Source organism: Oryzias latipes, chromosome 22 (genome assembly GCF_002234675.1).
Source record: "Oryzias latipes chromosome 22, ASM223467v1".
Lineage (NCBI taxonomy): Eukaryota > Metazoa > Chordata > Actinopteri > Beloniformes > Adrianichthyidae > Oryzias > Oryzias latipes.
Window position 1 is genome coordinate 22,000,978 of NC_019880.2, and position 6,880 is coordinate 22,007,857.

Sequence of the window (6,880 nt, forward strand, 5' to 3'; positions counted from 1 at the left end):
TGACGAGTTAAAAAAATAAATGTGAGCAGCAACTCTCACCAAGACAGCTGACAGATGTCTTGATTTGGGAAACCATGAAACAATAGAGCTATTGTCCTTAGTGCTTCATGCCAGTCCCCCTGTATCAATTAGGGACTCTCTGAAGAGAGGTGACAATATCCCCCTTAGACCAATGGGATTTAGGCATCTCTTTGTCTACAGTTTCCAGCACTGTTTGCCCCAAATTCACAGGAGGCCATCTCTCTTTGTTCTTTCTAAGAAATGTAGAATCAAGAAAGCTTCCCTCTGCAGATATTTGCCACCCATCATGCAGATTACACAATGACTTGATGATTTAGTTAATACAGGACCACATACAGGTCCAGAAACTTGAATATTGAGCTGTGAAACTGATACGATAGTACTTTCCCATAGTCTTGGTTTGAAGACAGCTACTGCTGGGATTTACCGACCAGAGGATCAAATGTTGTGAACTGAAATAATCAGAAATAGAGAGAAGTAATCAGATCTACAGACCTAAGGTATATAAACTGTATTTAAATCAGTTAATCTGTGTTATCTCACAGTGAGCTTGCTAAACATTGCATTCCTTCTTTTTGCCCCGCTCAGATTTCCAGATGACCCCTGAGTGACCAGCAGAGGAAACCCGGCCAGTTTCAGAACTTTTCCACTTTGGCAGACTGCACTGAGTGGCCTTGCTGCCAAGTGCGACCTTCTCAATTAGAGAGAGCATCCATTGACCCAGGCTCTGTTTGATCACCTTCTTTTGCGCCTACAACATCAGGCATCCCGTCCTAATTTGGCACCCCTAGAGTTCTCTCGGGTGACATGTGAAAAGCAGCATTGTTGGAGTGGCTGGGAAGCAGGTTAAGCACGGGTCCATTGGTGCTATATCAATCAGTGACCATATACTGTAGGTTCATGACCTAAAACAACCCAACGTGACCCCCCAGCTCAGTTTGATCCTCGGGTTGTAGCCAGAGGTGGGGCGATGATGCTCGGTAATGAGTAAGCCTCTTAGATGTCAGAGCAGGAGCCACTGTGTTTCACTGGGATCCCCAACTGCAGGGACGGCAGGGGGACGTTGTGGGTGTGGGGGGGGCTCATGTCAGGTCACAGGAACTGCAGTTTCCTAAAATGGTCTACCAATCATCTGTCCTAACAAACTTTATTGACCCTTGTGCTATCTTAGGTGACCCCACCCGTATATTGACAAGTTCTCCCTATCATGACAAAGGTGCATAAAGGCGGAAAGATTTCATGTAATCCATGGACACCAGTGAAGATCACAATCATTGAAGAAAAAAGGTTCAGGGCACTGTCTAGTGGGTCTAGATGACCCAACTCCCAATGTTAAAGTGCCTAGGATAGCACAAGGGTTACACAGAAGATCAGAAGACCAAAGAGGTCAAGTTGCTAAAAACATAGACCTGACTTCTACACGACACATCGGTGAGAAGCTGCCACAAATTTCCAGTTTTTCGTATTTACTTCTGGTCGTGTTTAATATTCTTCAACCTACTTGTTTAAAAAAACTATCATGGCTTTGAGAAGTTGTTGCCCCCTCCCCTCCTGGCACCCCTTCTTTTCAGGGAGCCTGGTTGAACATAACTACCAAAACAAAGGAAACAGGAATGAGACCGGAGGGGGGTTGTAGGAAAACATCTAGACAGAGTTAGGAAAGCTTGAAGTTGGAGAGTTTGGGGGGTTGTTGATACTGGGGTGGTTTGGGAAGGGGGGGGCTGAATATGATTTGATCCTGGAAGGCTCAATTAAGTGGTTCGTTTACCCCTCGTGTGGAGCTGGTGAATTGGAGCCAGGTCAGCTCCGGGTTGAGGTGTTGTTCATTATTTTTCCGCCTGTCGGATTCCATGAGTGGTTGCTGGAGACGGTGGCCGCTCGGCGGCCGAAGTGCAAAGGGCCCGCCGGTGGGGTACGTCAAACACACTCAAAGCCTTTCCACTTGCCGGGGGATTATGATCAACAAAGCATGTCCTACACCTGCACCGGCCAGCACAATGGAAACTCCGCGGGCCAATGAAGACACAGGCAGAGAGCAGTTATTAGAGGCCCCCATCAATGAAATGGATTACATTAACCCCTTCTGCTGTTCCTCCGCCTTCAGCTCCAACATCAAACTGACAGACTCCACTTCCTCCACCAGAGCAATACTTTCTTACAATTCCGTCAGTGCAGCTTATCCAGCGATGACTCTTTTCTGCTCCTGAACTTCCCTGGTTACTAGAATGAGAGTTTTCTTGATTGTGTTGATTTTCTCTTTCATGTTATTGATAGAAAAAACAAGAAAATGAGCGAAAATAAAAGACAGATGAAAACTTATATAAAGTCTTTGATATTATGTTATCTTATATTATCATATTTTATTTTATATTATATTATATCATATTATATCATATTATACTACATTATATTATATTATATTATATTATATTATATTATATTATATTATATTATATTATATTATATTATATTATATTATATTATATTATATTATATTATATTATATTATATTATATTATATTATATTATATTATATTATATTATATTATATTATATTATATTATATTATATTATATTATATTATGTTTCTATAGCCCAATATTACAACAATAGTTGTCTCAAGGGGTTTCATACCGGTAATTGTATACATAAATGAAATCCGTCATAAAATACAATAGGGAATTGCCAAACTAAACTAAACATACATTTAATTTATATTATTAACAGAGGGTTTATGTGTGGATGTCATTTCTAGAGTTCAGACCATTGGTCTAGAATTATTTGTGGTTCAACAATTGCTTGTAAATAAATAGAAAATGGTGAGAGTTTGATTTTCCGGATTTTTCTGTTTAAATGCATAAAAATACAGACAATATAGAAAAAAATGCATTAATACATTTTCTTTGTTTTAGTGGTACAATAAACAAGTTTTCCCCAAATCACAAACCTTCTAACAAAAAATCCAAAACTCCAAGACACAAATGATTGTCCTAATAACACTTTGGAAGTTGAACCGAATCCCAAAAGCCTCTGTTGGAATGAGACGATGTTTCTTCAGGAGCAAACAATGACTGTTCAAAACGACCCTTTCTTTTTAACAAGTGGAATTTTTTCAACATTTTAAACAGTAGTCGTGTTTGGGACTTCATACACATTCTTTCTGAATCTCAACACTGAATTGTTATTTCAATTGGCCACAATTCCCCCAAACAGACAAACAGAATGTAGAACTCTGAGGTGAAGTGGGTGCTACGCTCCATTTCTTAAAAAGCATCAACAAGTAAACAGCCTTCTCGACCCCCGGCTGCGGCGGTGACTCCTCCTGTGGGGGTGTTTGGCCTTTATTCCGGCTCTGTTTTGGAACAACAGGAAAAGGAGGATGCCCATATTTTCAGTCAGGCGGGTGTCTGTCTGCAGGGACACTGTGACGGTGGGCAAATGGTCAGACTGAAGCTTTGAGGACTGGACATGGCTGTCCTCGTCCTAACCTCTCACTGATACCCCCACCCTCCTCTTTAATTGGACCCGTTCTCCTGGAACCTGTCCAGATCACACTGTCATTTTACAGTGCATAATAAGCTATTAGCCCCGCCTGAACTGGGCTCCAGCGCCACGCCACCCTAATCGACATGGACATGGTCATTGTGTGGGACCGGGACACAGGACAGCACAGTCCAGCTTTTGTTGAGGCCTGGACCTCAGAGCCGAGGACGCCCATGCCTCGGCCCAGCCGGAGGTAAACAGAGGGGCAGATCAAGGGGAGGAACTCATTCTCAGTGCCCCCTGGGAAACAGCAAAACAAACTGTCACACCTTTCATTCAGACATTTTGCTTTGGCAAAAATATGACTTTCCGCCTCGTCAAGAACTATTTAGCACCTATGAAAAGTGAGAAAAAGAAAATGATCAAGTGCTTTTCTATGGATACATCCCAGCACCTCTTTTTGAGAGTCCAGATATTTGTTGACACTATTTACACATTAAGTCCGTGTCACACAGCCACTACGTACATTTTACGCATTCTCCACGTATGAAACTTCGGTCTTTAATGATACATGCGTGATACACGTCATTCGTTAGTGTTTCTTGCGTTCGTCATTCGTCAAAGTGCGCAGAAGTCCGTTGAGGGTTTTGGCCGACTGTCTTTATGTGAATTCGGTTTTGAGCTGTGCACGTAATTGCATTGTGTGTGATTTACGTGATTTGTCAATAAGTCATTTTACAGATTTGTGTCTCTCCACGTTTGTCTAACAGACTTTTCACGCATGAACCACCGATGTAAAACTTTTATATTGCGTATACGGAGCACATGTCACGTTCAAATGACGTAATTTTTGCACGAATCACTAATGAATTGTAAATAAACAGCACGATAATCACGTATGGTCCATGTTCTACGTTGATTTACGTGTTCTTAGCGGGGTTTATTTTTCTGTCGTTGTAACCCTTGTGCTATCGCAGGCACTTTAACATTGGGAGTTGGGTCATCTAGACCCACTAGACAGTGCTCTGAACCTTTTTTCAATGATTTGTGATCTTCACTGGTGTCCATGGATTACATGAACTCTTTCCACCTTTATCATGGTAGGAATAACACATCAATGTAAGGGTGGGGTCATCTAGGATAGCACAAGGGATATCGTGGTTCATTCCTGATAGATCTGTAAAAATTTCACGAAAAGATCACGACTTTTCTCACTTTTTCCACGTAGATTCATGTATGATCAATTTTCATCCGTGCAAAATGTACCTAGGGGCTGTGTGACACGACCTTTAGTAATTGAAAGTTTGCTAAAAAAATTGGATTGGACGTACTCTCCAAAGCTTTAGGGAAAGCAGAAGGAAGCTGCAGTTAAACGGAGCTTCAGGTGAAGAAAAACAGAGAAATCTTAAAATGACTGACAGACTGCGTCAGTTTTTTGGCAAAGCAAGAACTTTCATTTCAGGGACACGATGAAAACGGTGATCCAGCAACAGAGGAAGCTACACGGAGCTCCTTTCTCTTATTGCTGGAAGCAACATTGCATACCGACCCATCTGCTCATAAAATGTTTAGTGGGACTTCAGGTAATATACAAATCGAACTGATCCGTGCAATTGCTAAAGTGATAGAAGAAGAAATCAGAAGTGAAGTGAAAAAAAGCACCGCTCATCTCTGTGATGGTGGATGATTCGACAGACTCGAGTAATGCTGGACAGCTGCGAGGGTGGGTGAACTGATAACTATCATGATAAATAATATTCCAAATTTATGTGGTTATTTTCAGTGTTTTGTCCTGGCTGTGGTTTGCTGTTTTGTTTATTCAGTTCATTTAGAGGCATTTATTGCGGCTACAGGAATTTTGAATCTGCAATACAAAGCTGGTTTCTGATCGTGCAATGGTACATGAGGGGTTGAGTGATTCAGACGAAGCACTAAAGGCCCGGGTGTGTACTGCACGGTGCGACCCGTTACACACATACAATAAAATTTAATTACATATTGTGTTACTACGGGGTTTTAAATGTTTTCAGCTGTTCGCGTAATTGCATTGTGTGTGATTTGTCAATATGTCATTTTTGCGAGATGCAAATTTGTGTCTTCCCACAACCGTTCCACGTTTGTCTAACAGACCTTTCACGCATGAACCACTGATGTATACGGCACACATATCACGTTAAATTATGTAACTGACGCACGAATCCCAAATGAATTGCACATAAACAGCTCAATAATCACACGATTCATGATCTACGTTGATTTCCATGTTTTTAGCGTGGTTTATCTGTTCTTAAGGGGTTTTAACGTGGTTTATTCCTGATATGTGAAAATTTCACAAAAAGGTCAAGACTAGTCTCCCTTTTTCCCACAAATATTCACTTATACACAATGTTCATCTGTGCAAAATGTATTCTGTGTGACATGGACTTTAGTAGATTAAAGTTTGTTAAAAATAAAGAATTTCCAAGTTTGACCTTGTGTGTGATCGCTCTCCTCTTTCAAAAGATCCAAAAAGTTTTTATTATTCACATGAACTCCCTGAGATGTAACTTCAGGTGTTGTGTTCTCCCAGATCTCACACTTACTGTTCCAGAACCTCAATAGACAGGCGTGTGCCAAAATAAAACTCATTCTGGAGGCATCTTCATGTCAGGAAGGGGAAAATTCGTGTTCCAACTTGAACGGACATGTTTGTTTCACAACAGTAACTGTGAGAAAACACATCATTAAAAGTGGTTGTGTGCGCTTAAAACCTATTAATCAAATGAATTTTAGATTTGGAATCTTGACCTCTCGGTCTAAAGGGACAGAAACGGGAACTTCCCAAACTGTGTCTCAGCTGGAGTGCAAGCCTCGACTCCTCCAGGCAGAAAATCAGCGGGTTGGTCGAGGTTGCGGCGCTGCAGCCCGTTTGACGCAGCAGTGCTGTACACAGTTTTGGCAGCAGCAAACTCTGAGCCGTGACCGAGGCTGGGGAGCCACAGGCTCAGATGTCCTTCAGCTCAGAAGTACCTGTCTCCATCAAAACTACAACTTTTCAGGAAGCTGAAGTCATGAAAGAGTACTTCCTGCTGTAAGAAAAAGACCACTGATAACCAGCTTCAAAGTTTGTGTCCAAAGCCTTTCAACAAACCAAGTAAAACTGCGAGCATTTTATTTCCCTTTTCTTCCTCTTTGGGGACACAAACACACCCTTCCCGCCTGCAGACTCTAATCCAGCTCCCTCTGAGTCCGGGCTCTGAGGCAAAGGTTCATCCAGAGGGCGGAATCAGCCTCCATGGCGGAAAGCTGCGGCTGGAGGGGCATTTGCTGGAGTGGCGTGGGGGCTGATTTGGTGGAAGTGGGGTGTGCGGGAGGGTGTCCGCGTGCTTGAATCCGA